Consider the following 15,574-nt stretch of genomic DNA (forward strand, 5'->3'; position numbering starts at 1 on the left):
GTGGAGGTTTCCATCCCTCCAGAAACATCTGGCACCCCTGGACTTGCAAATAAAGCAGCCTTGCTGGGGGCCTGGGACTCTGGGCACACCATGCTGCCAGGCCCCCTGCCCCCGTGGAAGTGGGCATGCTCCCAGGGACAAGCACGAAGCCACATTGGAGGGTGGGGGTGAGCTCTGGCAGCCACCCAGGCAGGAGGAGCCTGGGCAGGGGTTTCAGAGAGATGCAGCTTTGGGCGTGAAAATGATGAGGGGCAGTTGCTTTAGTGAATCCTGTAGGAGTTTCCTGTGGACACTTGAATATGAAAAGCTTTGTTTCACGGCTACACAAGAACAACCTAGTCCTGTTTCTCCTTGTGAAGGCCTGGGAGGGAAACATGGGGGCTGAGGTTAAAAAGGGTGGGTGCCCTTGTTCCAGGAAGCAGGTCCTTTGTCCCTGAGAAAAGTAACCAGCCCATGTGGCCTGGAGCACGCAGCGGGCGTAGTGTCTGCTCCACCCCGGCACCGGGCCCAGAGGGAGGCTGCACCCCTCACCCAGATCTGGTCCTGGAGAGGGGTGACCCTGCAGGCTCCGGAAGCAGCGTGCCCCTGGTGGCTGATGGAGGACAAGTCAGTGAGCACCTGCCTGAGCAGCAGGAATTATGGGGCTGCATAGGGGGGTGCCCTTGCTGGTGGTGGAGGTTTCCATCCCTCCAGAAACATCTGGCACCCCTGGACTTGCAAATAAAGCAGCCTTGCTGGGGGCCTGGGACTCTGGGCACACCATGCCCCAGAAGCCCATCCTCCCCACAGGCCCCTTGCCTCGGTTTCCTCACCCCTCCCACTTACCCTGTTCATCTTGTCCTGCCAGAGCACAGATGGTGCTCCTGCTGTCTTCCCCAAGTCTGCAGCCTGAGAGGACTGGCTGTCTCCTCCACCATAGACCCACATGCCCAGGACCCTCCACAGACACTGCCTCTCACACCCTAAACCCTTCCCACTGACCTTCGCCCCCCCTTACCACACACACCACACACATGCACATGCATCACACACATGCATGCCATACATGCCACATGTACATGCATCATACTGTACACAGGCACTCATCACACATGCATGCCTCACTCATATGCACACACCACACATGCATGCATCGTACTATACACACATTCATCACACACATCACATGCATGCACACGCATCATACCATATGCATATGCATTATACACACATCACATGCACGCATGCCTCACGCACACCACATACATGCATCATACTGTACACATGCATCATACGCATCACATGGATACACGCTTCACATGCACACACACCATGCACACATGCAGCACACATCACACATGCACGTCTCACATGCACACGCCACACATGCATCATACTGATGCACACACATCATATACACATCATACGCACACAAGCACTCATCACATATACACACTTCACATGCACACACACCACATGCATGCACACCTCACATACACACCACACAGGCATCTTGTATGCACACACATCATACACACATGCATTCATCACACCCATACACGCCTCACATGCACAGACACACCAACACCATGAGTGGGACCCATGGCAGGGTGGGCTCAGAGTGAGGGCCCCAGGATCTTTTATTTCTGTGCCAGAACCAGTGGGAAGGCAAGGGTGCGGGCCAGCCCTGTGTGTGGGGGTGGTGCCCCCAGCCGAGCTGTCGGAGCTACACACTGTGTCTGCGCCGAGGGGGGGCAGGGGGGGAGGAGGAGCCTCACTGTTCATTGTTAGAGGGGCAGCCACATCAGAGTCGAGGTGGAGCATCAGAGGGCAGTGTGCCATGGACGGGTCCTGGAGCACGTGCTGGGACGGCCGGGGGAGGGTGGTACTTGAAGGCCCAGCTCCGGGGTGTGGTCGCTGGGCGGAAGCGTGATGCAGGCTCAGCGTGGCCTCAGTGGAATTAGGGGACACTCCAGAGTCCCCACTTGGGGCCACACTGGGCAATGGTGGCTTCTCTGGGGCAGGGTAAAGTTTCCCCTGAGATCTGCGTCCCTTACCACCAACAGGTGCTACCTGTGGGAACCTCCTGTCTGTGAGTCTTGCTTCCAGGTGTTGCCGGCCGACTTACTGGTTCTAGAGAGCTGGACGGGTGCCCAGTGCTGAACTGAAGCCCACAGAATGCAGGGAGCTCTGTGTGGCCTTGGACTCGCCTTCCTTCAGGTAATAGGTCCTGCCCCACCCATGCTTGGCCAAAGAATCCCCCTCCCTGGGAATCAGCATCTGTGCCAGTCCCTTCTGGGCGGGGGAGGGCTTGCCTGGGGAAAGGTGAGGGAAACCTGAGAGCAGCCATGCACCCCACAGCAAGTCTTGCCCCGGGCACAGGGGACACCCATGCTGGGGCTTAGCAGCTGCCAGGACCATGGGCCAAAGGGATAGGGACCACTGCCACATACAGGATGTTGCACAGGAGGGGCTGGCAGAAAAGAGCAGGTGGACCCCATACCGTATACCAAAAATTAACTCAAAATGGATCAATGACCTAGGGCTGGCTGGTTAGCTCAACTGGTTAGAGCTCAGCCTTGTAACTCCAAGGTCACCAGTTCAGATTTCCCTACAGGCTAGCTATCCCCCCTCCCCCCCAAAAGGATCAATGACCTAAATGTAAGAACTAAAACTATAAAACTCTTAGAAGAAAATACAAGGGTAATTCTTCATGACCTTGGATTTGGCCAAGGATTCTTAGATATGACATCTAAAGAATGAGCAAAAACATAAAAAATGCATAAATTAGACTTCATCAAAGTTTAAAACTTTTTGCTTCAAAGGATGCCATCAAAAAAGTACAAAAACAACCTATAGAATGGGAGAAAATATTTGCAAATGAGATATCTGATAAAGGACTTGTATCTAGAATAGATAAAGAACTCCAATTCAGTAATAAAAAACAAATAACCCAATTTTTAAAATGGGTTATGGATCTAAATAAACAGTTCTCCAAGGAAGATGTACAAATGGCCACTAAACACATAAAAAGGTGTTTAACATCATTAGTCATCAGAGTAATGCAAATCAAAACCATGATTTACCACTTTATACTCACTAGGATGGCTAGAACAAGTCAGAAAATAGCCAGTCTTGGTGAGGATGCAGAGAAGTTGACGCCCTCATACACTACCTGTGGGAACAAAAAATAGTGCAGCTACTTTGGAAATCATAGCATTATCATATGACCCAGCAAGTCTGTTCCTAGGTATATACCCAAGAGAAATGAAAAAAAAAATCTACAAAAAAAATCATATACAAAAGTTCATGACAGCATTTTTCATAATAGCTAAAAGGTGAAAACAATCCAGATGTCCATTAATAGATAAATGGATACACAAAATGTGGTATATCTATACAATGGAATATTATTTGGCCATAATAGAATGAAGAACTGGTATATGCTACAACCTGGATGAACCTCCAAAATATTATGCTAAGTGAAAAGCCAAACACAGAAGGCCATATATGGTATGATTACATTCATATGAAAGTTCAGAGTACGGAAATCCATAGAGATAGAAAAGTAGATTAGTGGTTACTTAGGCCTGGGGGATGGAAGTGAAAGGGGAATAGAGAGTTGATAGCTAAAGGGTGTGGAATTGGAATTTCTTTTAGAGGTGATGAAAATGTTCTAACATTGTGCCGGCCTGTGGCTCACTCGGGAGAGTGTGGTGCTGATAACACCAAGGCCACGGGTTTGGATCCCATATAGGGATGGCCGGTTCGCTCACTGGGTGAGCGTGGTGCTGACAACACCAAGTCAAGGGTTAAGATCCCCTTACTGGTCATCTTTTTAAAAAAAAAAAGAAAAGAAAAGAAAATGTTCTAACATTGACTATGGTGATGGTTATACATATTAGTGAGCATACTAAAAATCACTGAATTGTAAACTTTAGGTGGGTGAATTGTATAGTATACAAATTATATCTCTATAAAGCTGGTACAGGGCACAGGTCTGGCAGCCTGCCCCCTTTCAAATGCAAACCACTCAAAAGTCAAAAGTTGAAAAAAAAAAAAAAAAAGTCAAACGTTGGTGAAAATGGAAGTCAGCTTTTATTCAGGAATAGTAACCTGAGGAGAAATGTTAGGGTAATACTGGTAAACCTGAAGGAGAGTGGCCAGACTGAAGCCATCTCGAAGTCTCAGATTTACTGAGGGATTTTTAAAGAGGGGGATGAGGGAATGGAACATGGGGAATGAAATGCAGGAGAGAAGGAGACGTGAGCTGTGGGGGCTTCATGCAAGGAGCCAGGTGCAAGGTCTCGCCAAGACTCTGTCTGGTTTCTGCTCCTGTCCTTGCTGTTATCTCAGGGACTGCATAGTACGTGCCTCGTTGTAAGTCTGCAGCTCCAGGCTGGCTGGAAAACAACTTTACATTTATGTAACTAATGTCATCTTGCCCCATAACCAAGGTTCAAAATATCAAATAACCATCGGAAAAGAGGGGACTCAGAGACATGCATACCAAGAAAAAAACGGTGTCCTTTTAAAATCTTTTAGAGCCCATGCAGTTTTAGGTCCCAGCATGGCTTCAGTCCTGCTCACTCCAACAAAGCTGTTAAAAAAGAAAAAAAGCACGTTATTACTATATCACACATTTTTTAATGTTTTGATAACTGTATTTAGCATAGTTTTTTTCCTTTTTATTTCCATGTATTTTATTTTGTGCATCAAAACATTATTCTGAAATGGAGTCCATGAGCTTTACCCAACTCTAACGTATTGAGGTGTCCAAGGCCACCCAGTTGGTTAGTGACTTGTAGATTCAGCCCTAGTTACTTCTGACACTTAGGACTATTTAGAATCTGAATTTTTTTTTTTTTTTTGTGGCTGGCCTGTTTGGGGATTTGGACCCATGATCTTGGTGTTAACAGCACCACACTCTAACCCAGTAAGCGAACTGGCCAGCCCTAGAATCTGACTTTTAGAATCAAAAGAGATTTTGGATATTTCAGTGAACTGCTCCCAACCCTGCAGAGGTACAATGCTCAGGCACTGCACTGCTTTCGGAGATTCTGAGGCTGCAACAGCTTGACCCATGCTTGTCCGTGTTCCCAGAGATAGCCACAGCTCATGGCTTGTCCCTCATGCTGTTGTGCAGTATAACCTTGCCACTCTGATGTCAGAGGTAGGGTCCAGGGGGCCCGATAGTCAGCCTCAACCCATCCCATCCTCTTACCAGGTTCTTGACTCCACCACAGGAAAGAATTCAAGAGCAGAGTCACAGTAGGAAACAGGTTTAATATAACAAATAAGAGATAACAGATTTTACAGACAGAGTGCGGCCGAGCTCCAGAGACTGAGCAGGGCCCACACCAAGTTTAATACAAAAATAAGAAATACACACTTAAAGTTCAGTACAGAGTGTGGGCTGGCTCCAGGAGAGTGAGCACCAGCCCCACCTTCTGCTGGGATTCGGCTTTCATGGTTTTACCATCTAATGAATATTCAATTAAGGGGGCAGTTCTGTGTTAGGTAACAGTCTTGCACATGCTGAGTTGGTCTCTTTCTGGAGCATATTCATTGGTTAAATCCTATCACATGTACCAGGCATATTCAAGAATATTCTGTGCTCTCTACCACCTCTCGTGGAAGGTCATTCAACTACCAGGGTTATTTAACCCTTCTCTACTGAGCATGCCCAGCTGCTGGATTTTCATAAGCCAGCCCCTTGTGGTCTCATTTTCCCAGGGTTGGTGCTGAAAATAGGTCTAACTGGCAACAGTTACTCTCCTCTAGGGAAGGAGCCAGAGGAGGGATCTGAGAACTCAGGGAGTGGCTTGAAACCCAGAGGTGTGTCCTGAAACCCAAGCCCAGGGAAACTGAGCACCTCCTGTCTCAACTTCCCTTGGGAAGCAAGCCTGCTCCCCTCTCCTTGGATGGGGGCTGCACTGTGACTGGCTGTAACTGACTAAAAGCAGTGAAAGACAATGGGTAACTTCCAACACTGGGCTGTAAGAGAGCTGCGCTTAGGCCTTCACCACTTGGGACACACATACTTGGGATCTACCCTCCCTGTAAAGAAGCCTAAGGTAGCCACAGAGAACGAGAGACAGAGGCCCCAGCCCCTAACTATCCCCATCAAGGCACCAGGCATGTGGGTGGAGTCATCTTGGGAGTCCCAGCCCCAGCTGATGCCAGCTGGAGCAGAAGAGCCCCCCAGCTGAGCCCCGTCTGAATCCCTGACTCAGCAAAGAATCAACAACAACAAAAAAATGGCTGTTGTGTTTAGCCATTGAGTGTTAGGGTATTTTATTACATAATAATAGGTAAGTAAACTCCTTCCACCTTACCCAACCTGGCCCAACAGGGCTCATCAGAGATATGGAATCACTTAGCTTCTCCATGGTCAACCCAGGGCTCAAACAGAGGACAAGTGGCCCTGAGTCCTGCTCCTTCCACTCCAGTTCTCTCTGTGCCTTTCTCTGTATGGGATTTGTGTGAAGACTTCAGGCTCACTGGATTCTGCTGGACGAGTAACTCGGGAGACCTGGGTTCGACCCTAACTCTGGATCCTACAAACTTACCCTCTCTGAGTGCCGTCCCTCCTCTGGAAGATGGCAATGACAGAAGCTACCTCCCAGGTACAGGCAGAGCATGGGGTGCAGCAGGGAGCAGAGGCTCTGTCAGATGGGCTGCCTCCTGCTCTGTAGTCTCATATCCCCTCTGATCCCTGTCCCTGTCCTGTACCCTCTTTAAAAGCACATTTGAAGTTTCTGTTTCTCCATGACCATGTTTCTCCATGACAGCCGCTCCTCTCCCATCTCTTAAGGAGCAGATCCTGTAGCTCTCAGATCATTTTTGGTAATTATACATCCAGGTACTGTGGCTTAAACCCCCATCTGGTATTCACTTCAGGACTCATTTCTTTTCAGCCCCCAGTGCCAGCCAGGTTTGGGCCCAAATGAGGCTGAGTCTGCAATTTCACTTCTCGCCAAGCTCCCTTCTCAAATCTGACAGAGGGAGGTGCCAGCTTTTGCTCTGCCCAATTTGATTTTGACAACAGCATGGTCTCTGAACAGTTGGTGTGCATGATTTTCTCGCCTCTGAGCTGTTCATGGTAAGCTTCCTCCAGGCAGGGCAGTCCTAGTTCTTTCCAAGACTTAGGATTATTCAGACATCCTGTCTTGGGCCCCTTCAGATACAGCCAGGTATCAAGGACCATGGAGAGGCCAGGGGGTCTGCAGCTTTGTGAGTAGAGGGGAGCAGTCACTGGTTCTCATCTTGACTCATGGATTTACTTCAGTCTCAATCAATGTCCCAACAGGATTGTTTTGTGGACTTGAAAAGCTGACTTTAATATAATATGGAAGGACCAGCCCATGGCTCACATGGGAGATTGTGGTGCTGATAACACCAAGGCCACGGGTTTGGATCCCTATATAGGGATGGCCAGTTAGCTCACTTCAGAGAGCGTGGTGCTGACAACACCAAGTCAAGGGTTAAGATCCCCTTACTGGTCATCTTTAAACACACACACACACACACACACACACACACACACACACACACACACACAATATGGAAATATAAAGGGCCAAACTCCGAAGACCCTCTGGAGAAGACAAAGGTGGGAGGACATATTCCACCAGATTCCAATCCTTGTTATGAAGCTGTAATAAATAATTCAGATTGTGTATTGGCCCAGATTTTGACAAATAGACCAAGGGAACAGGATTCAGAGCCCATAAACACCCACACACATATGAGCAACTAATATACGATTAAGGAGACACTGCAGATCAGCAGTACAAACACAGATTTTCAATAAATAGCACTGGATCAATAGGGCATCCAGGGCTGGCTGGTCAGCTCAGTTGGTTAGACCACAGTTTATAACACCAAGGTCAAGAGTTCAGATCCCACTAGAGGCCTCTGCCCCCACACCAAAAAAGAAAAAAAAAAAAATAGGGTATCCATATAGAAAAATAAAGACTCTATCTTGGAGTGAGCAGGACTGAAGCCATGTTGGGACCTAAATCTGCCTGGGCTAGGAAAAGGGGGAGGATTTTTTAAAAGGACAGTTTTTTTCTCTCCACTCTTTCTTCCCATCCCCCGACTTTCTTACCTCGCTTGCTAAGTAGGAAAATAAGGCTGAGAAACTACTTAGTACTTTGCAAAGCTAACGGTTCTTTCTTTGAGACTTATAGAGTTTTGAGATCATGACCAAATGACTGAAGCTGACCTTGGGCACCCACCAAGTACACTGGCGCAAATCAAAATCTTAAGATGAGCAACAGAAACCAGACGAGGACTTGGCGAGACCTTGTACCCGACCGATAGAAATGAATGTTGTAACTCACATCTCCTGCTCTCCTGCTTTTCACCTCCCACATTCCATTCCCTCAACCCTTCCTTTAAAAACCCCTCAGTAAATCTAAATCTTTGAGATGGGATAGCCTACTGTAAAGCTAGGGCTGGGTCAGAATCCTGCTGACGTCGCCAATTGTTAAACTCTTTTACCTGCCCGTAATCCTGCACCAACTAGGCCAATTGTAGCACTAGGCTAATGCTGGGCCTGAATCTCACAGACCCCTCAACCCCATTGTCCAGACTGGGTCACAAACCCTTCACATGCTAGCCTGGGTCACAAGACTCCCCACACGCAAGTCTATGAGCTAGGTAACCAGCCAAAAGGTCCTTGGAGCCATAGGTTTTGGAAAGCACGGCCATGCGGAGCGGACACCCAAGGCACTAGATGCCAGCCAAGCCGTGGCTCCGCCCCTATGCACTAACTCCACTCACACACAACTTATTTATAAAGAATACACCGCACCACCCCCAACCAGACCCAAAGTGAGGAACCCTGATTAAACTATTCTATTTTCCCAACACTCAACATCTCCTTCAGCTGAATACACCTGCTTTTGTAACACCAATTATTTGACTTCTGAGTGTTTTTTTTTTTTCTTTCCTTCTCAAAGGGGCAGGCAGCTGGACAGTTCAGTAAAAATCTTACATATATAGAGAGAAATTTCAGTTAGATTAAAGACCTAAATATGGAAGGCAAATCTATAAAATTTTTAAAATACAAGAAAATATACGCACATTGGTCCAAGTACAGGGTGTTTAAAACTAATTGATCACAACCAGTTACAGATTTCTGTATTCCTTGCCCACTGCTTCACTTGACTAGCCTTATAAAAAGAAAAATATACGGGCCGGCCCATGGCTCACTCGGGAGAGTGTGGTGCTGATAACACCAAGGCCCCGGGTTCGGATCCCATATAGGGATGGCCGGTTGCTCACTGGGTGAGCGTGGTGCTGACAACACCAAGTCAAGGGTTAAGATCCCCTTACCGGTCATCTTTTTAAAAAAAAAAAATAATAATAATAATAATAATAATTAATGAAGAGTGGTGGCAGTAGGAAGAAAAGACTGAAACAGAAAGGTGCTACAGAAGAACCTCAGGAGGCTGCAGCTGCTGGGCACTGAATGAGAGAAAGCAGGGTCCCACCCCCCAAAGCGGATGTCTTTCCCCCAGTCTTCAGCATTTCACAGATTAAGATAAAATAAAACATATTTATGACCTGTGGAGAAGAATTTTTTCAGGCACAGAAAGTACTAATCATAAAAGAAATGATTGATTAATTCAATTATGTTAAATTAAGAACTTTTGAAAATATAATGGTGATATTGTCAAACTATATATTTGGTCTTCATCCCTGTCTCCTGACACTCCTAAAATCCTTAGAATCTCCAAAGTAATAAGAGTCTTTTTGGATGCTAATGATGGCTGAAGGCCCGAAGTAGCTTCAGGATGGGGCTGGTTGCAGGAAAGACAAAGGTGGTGTTATGGAATTGGGTCCTCAAGCTCTCTATGCAGTGGAAGTTGGCAAGAGGCCATTCAGGAATCTCAGGCAAGGCTTTGTTGGGGCTTCAGGACGAAGGACATTTTCCTCAGGCTGGGTCCCCAAAGGGGAGGCCGGAGAAAGTTTTAAAGGGATTTAGGTAGAAAGGGGTGATGTCTAAACAGGTGGAGGTGGAGACTTCTTGGCACTTGCACACTGGGAGGTCATGCTTCTTCATGGGTCGCATGTCTCATAAGAATGTTGAATCTCTACCTCTGGGTGTGATTTTTAGTATTATAATGAGGGGAAAAGTTGGTGAAAGGTCAGCACTGTAGTCCATCTTGGCACAAACCAGTTTGGTCCACCTCTCACAGCTGGGTCTTCTCTTTTGGGTAAACATCCTGCTCCCAAATTCCTGCAAGATATTGCTTAAGAGATACGTGGCTTAGCCCCTTCTTATCTGGGTATGAGTTGGATTCCTGTGGTTGGGAAGCTATTTGTCTCAGTCCTTTGTGAGTACCTGAGTGGGATTTTATTAACTCCTGCACTCAGGGGTGAGGGGGCCCTAGCCCAGTCCTTATTCTGTCTCTGGGAAGGGGAGAGAGAATGAAGGTTAAGCTGACCACCAGTGGCCAATGATTTAATAAATTATGCCTACGTAATGAAGCCTCCATAAAACCCTAAGAGTCCTGGGTTGAGAGAGCTTTGGGATAGTTGAACTCGTGGAGGTTCCTGGAAAGTGGTGTGCCAGGGGAAGGCACCAGAAAGTGGAGGGCACCCCGCTGGTGTCCACTGAAGAATTGCTGGCTTGCTGCCAGCAGAGAGAAATCCCCCCACATTTGGTGACAGAAGTCAGTCTTCTGTGTTGATTGTTCTGTGAGGGCAGAGGAAAGACAACGTGTGTTTTCCCCACCAACTCACGCAAGCATGAAGATATTAGAATGGCCAAAATCCAAACCAATACCAAAACACTGACCACACAAAATGCTGGTGAGGATGGGGAGCAACAGGAACTCTGGGAATCCAAAATGGTGCAGCCACTTTGGAGGACAGTTTGGCAGTTTCTTACAAAACTAAACATAGTTGTATCATACGATCCAGCAATCACTCTTCTTGGTATTTAAGCAAGTTAGTTGAAAACTTATATTCACACCAAAACCTGGACACAAATGTTTATAGCAGCTTTATTCACAACTTCCAAAACTTGGAAGCACCAAGATGCCCTTCAGTAGGGGGACGGATGAACCAACTGTGGAACACCCAGACAATGGAATACATTCAGCACTAAAAAGAAATGAACTATCAGGGCCGGCCCATGGCTCACTTGGGAGAACGTGGTGCTGATAACACCAAGGCCATGGGTTAAGATCCCTTTACCAGTCATCTTTAAAAAAAAAAAGAAATGAACTATCAAGTCATAAAAAGACAGAGGAAAATTAAATGCATATTACTAAGTGAGAGAAGCCAATCTGAAAAGGCTACATACTGTATGATTCCAACTATATGATATTCTGGTAAAAAGCAGAACTATGGAGACAGTAAAGAGATCGGTGGTTGCCAGGGCTCGGTGTAGGGTAATGAAGAGGTGGAGCACAAAGGATTTTTAGAGCAGTGAAACTTCTCTGTATGATCCTGTAGTTGTGGGTACGTGTCATTACATATTCATCAAAACCATGGAATGTACAGCACCAAGAGTGAACCCTGATGAAAACCATGGAGTTCGGGTGATAATGACGTGCCGATGGAGGTTAATTGATTGCAACAAATGTACTGGTCTGGTACAGGATGTTGATAGTGGGGAGGCTGTGTGTATGAGGGTGGGGTCACATGGGAACTCTCTGTACTTTCTGCTCAATTTTGCTATGAATGTAAAACTGCTCTAAAAAAAAGTCTATTTAACACACACACACACACCATGAAAAGAGAAAAAAGACAAGTCACCAAATGGAAAGAATGTTTTTACCACCGAAAAGCAAAAAAGGTCTAAAATATATGAAGAACTAGAACTGAATGAGTAAAAGACCAACGGTCCAAGAATTGAACAGAAAAATACTTGAAGATTCACTTTTCCCGAGAGGAAACCCAAATGGCCAATAAACACTGGCAAAAGTGCTCAGTCTCAGGAATGTTCAGAGAAATGTAAATAAAAACCACAGTAAAAATCTCAACATCCGAAAATTCCAAGTACAGTGAGGATGTGAACCATTCATGCACTGCTAGTGAGAACATCAACTGATTAAACTGTTTTGGCAAACAGCTTAGAATTATCAAGAAAGTGAAAAGAGAACTCACAGGATGGGAGAAAATATTTGCAAATCATATACTTAATAATGGTCTAGTATGCAGAATTCAAAAAGAACTCTTACAACTCAACAAGAAAAGACAACCCAATTCACAGTCTTGTGTAAAGCTCTCCCCTGAGTGTGGGCTGTACCTAGTGACTCACTTCTAACACAGCTCAGGGGATGGGGTATCACTTTCAAGATCTGGTTACAAATGACTCTCACTGCTCCTCCTCCACCTCCTCCTTCTCTCTTGTGTAGCATGCTGGGAAAGGCCCTGCCTGAGGGGTGGGAGGAGGGGGTGGATCAGGAGAACCTCACTTTCCTCATCAGTATAACGGGGGCATTGTTATACATTGGGGTCTCCCAGATGTTTTTAAATTTGATAGGCATGGCAGTTTCTGTCATGTGTAATAGTAGGTGGGTCCCATTCAGAGGCAAACTTCAGACTTCAACACTGTATTCCCCATGGCCTATAAGCCAGAATCCAGGACAAGCTCTGAAGACTGCTTCTTACTTATTTCTAGATATCCTCTAGTTAGAGATTTCTAATTTAATTCCATTCTTGTCAGAGAACATATTCCATATCACTTAAATTCTTTTGCATTTGTTGAGATTTGTTTTATGCCCTACATATGATTGATCTTAGGGAACAAACCATATGCACTCAAGAAAAATGTTTGTTCTGCTGAGGTTGGATTAGAGCTCTATAAACATAATTAGTCCAAGGTGGTGGATAGCATTGTTCAGATTATCTATGTCTTTACTGATTTCTCTGTTCAATCTGTTCCCTCAACTGTTGTGAGAAAGGTATCAAAATCTCCTACACTGGCCGGCCCGGTGTCGCACTGCTGCAGTGCGCCGCTTGGGAGCGCGGCGGTGCTCCCGCCGAGGGTTCGGATCCCACATACAGACCGGTTCCTGCTCACTGGCTGAGCGAGAGGCGGGCCCAGCACCGAGGGTTGCGATCCCGTTGCCGGTCCCAGTCCAGTACGGGCGCGACACTGAGGGTTGTGGTCTGTTGCCGGACACGAAAAAAGACAAAAAGAAAAAAAAAAAAAAAATCTCCTACACTAATTGTATGAAAATGCCTCTTTCTCTCTTTAATGCCATCAGTTTTGCTTTGTGTATTTTGAAGTTCTTTTAACAGGTGCATATATATTTATGACTGTTATTTCTTTCTGAGGAACTTACTCTTCTCTTGTTACGAAATTTTTTTTATTTTTGATAATACTCTTTTTCTTGAAGTCTCCTTTATCAGATAAAAATATAGACACACCAATTTTTTCATGCTCATTATTGCATAGTATATCTTTGTCCATCCATTTACTTTCAACCATTTGTGTCTTTATATTTGCAACAAATCTTTTGTAGGTAGTCTGGTCTTGCTTTTTTGTAAACCCAGTCTGACAATTTCTGCCTTTTAAGTATTTAGTCCCTTAATATCTAATGTAATTATTGATATGATTGGATTTAGGTATACTATTTTACTATTTAGTTTGCCCCATCTGATTTGTATTTTTTTCTCCTTTCTTGACCTCTTTTGGATTAAATTAATATTTTCTAAGTCCATTTTAACTTATCTTTAGGCTTTTTAGTTACATTTGGCATAATTTTATATTGGTTGCTCTAGAGATTCTAACTACATTGTTAACCTTTCACAGATTACTTAGAATTAATATTGTACGCTTTCATATAAAATGTGGGAATCTTGCAATTATATTACTATAGGTCCATTTTCTCCTCCCCCTGTCCTGTATGCTATAATTGCTCTCCTACACTGTAGTTGTTTTATACCAACTATAGAATGTTATAATTTCCTACGCTCTTTGTTCCTGCCCGAAGATTTTTTTTTTTTTTTTTGCTTGCCTATTTTTGTTTCTATTTGAAAGCCTTATTCTCTTTGTCTATCTCCTTGGCCCGCTTCTTGGGCTGTGGGCTGTTTCAAGGGCTTCATCTTGCCACCTTAGCAGCTGAACATGGTGCCTGCTGCCCCTTTCCCAGACCCTTGTTTTTATTCTTAAGAGATGTTTTTCTGGATACAGAATTCTGTGTCAATAGGTAGGTTTTGCTTGTTTGTTTTGCTCTCTTTATCTAGCACTCTAAAGATGGTATTCCACCACCTTCTGGCCCCCATTGTTTCTGATGGGAAGTCATAAGCCATGCAATTGTTGTTCCCTTGACTATAATATGTCATTTTTCTCTGTCTGCTTTCAATATTTTCTTTTTAAGTTTGGTTTTCAGCAGTTTGACTATGACGTGCCTGAATATGGTTTTCTTTGCATTGATTCTTGTTAAGTTTCACTGAGCTGCTTGTGTCTGTAAATTAATGTCTTTTACCAAATTTGAGAATTTGGAGGTATTTTCCTCACATTTTTTTTCTGCCTCATTCTCTCCTTCCTCTCCTCTTTTTTTTTTTTTTTTTTCCTTTTTGTCTTTTTTCGTGTCCGGCAACGGATTGCAACCCTCAGTGTCGCGCCCGTACCGGGCCGGGACCGGCAACAGGATCGCAACCCTCGGTGTTGCGCCCTCACCTCGCTCAGCCAGTGAACGGGAACCGGTCTGTATGTGGGATCCGAACCCTCGGTGGGAGCGCTGCTGCGCTCCCAAGCGACGCACTGTAGCAGTGCGCCACCGGGCCGGCCCCTTCCTCTCCTCTTGAAATTCCAATTTTACACATGTTAGATCTCTTTACACCTCTGCTAAAGTCAGTGCAGGGAGGATCCAGGAAGGGTGGGCTGCTTCTTCTATAAGGAGGGCCCAGGGTAGCCTCATCCCCATCTGCCATTCCAGGTAAACTGGTGAGGGGTGCCAAGGGAGGCTTCAAACCACAGAGCAACTCTTAGGGCCGGCTGCCCTGGCAGCTATCTCCTGCCCCTATCACCCTCTGCCCCCACCCCTTGGAAGGGAACAAGGATACTTTCTCTGGTCCCATGCTCCAGTGCAGCTGGACCTCATCCCAGGCTCACTGCAGGTCAAGAGCTCTGGGGTCACAGCCTCTGCCCTTCATCTTTGGTTCATTAGTACCCAACGCCCAGGAGAAGAGTTCATTTGTCCAGACAAACTGGGAATAAATAAAAACAATATACTGAAGTTAAAAAACAAAAGCAAAAACAAAAACAAAAAACCACAAATTAACCTTTTTTATATTTCTAAGAGTATGTACTTCCTATTATTTTGTTTGGAAAATTATCTTTACGAAATGATAATAATAGATGATAGTCGGCCTTGAAAAACAACAACTTTACTTTGGTAAAATAAAGATTCACAAATCACATGTTGTTCCCAACACTTTTAACTATTCCTGTCTATGAACCCAAGGTGTTTGGACATCCCTGGTCTAGTTTATGCTGACAAGTTTGGGCACTGGGTCAGAGAGAGAGCAACCATCTGCACCCGCTCTTGCCTAACCACATAGGATGTGACCCAGCTCCTGCCCACAAGAAACCTGCAGTGGGGGGGGGGGGGGGGGGCCC

Source organism: Galeopterus variegatus, unplaced genomic scaffold, assembly GCF_000696425.1.
Source record: "Galeopterus variegatus unplaced genomic scaffold, G_variegatus-3.0.2 Scaffold5407, whole genome shotgun sequence".
NCBI classification, from domain to species: domain Eukaryota; kingdom Metazoa; phylum Chordata; class Mammalia; order Dermoptera; family Cynocephalidae; genus Galeopterus; species Galeopterus variegatus.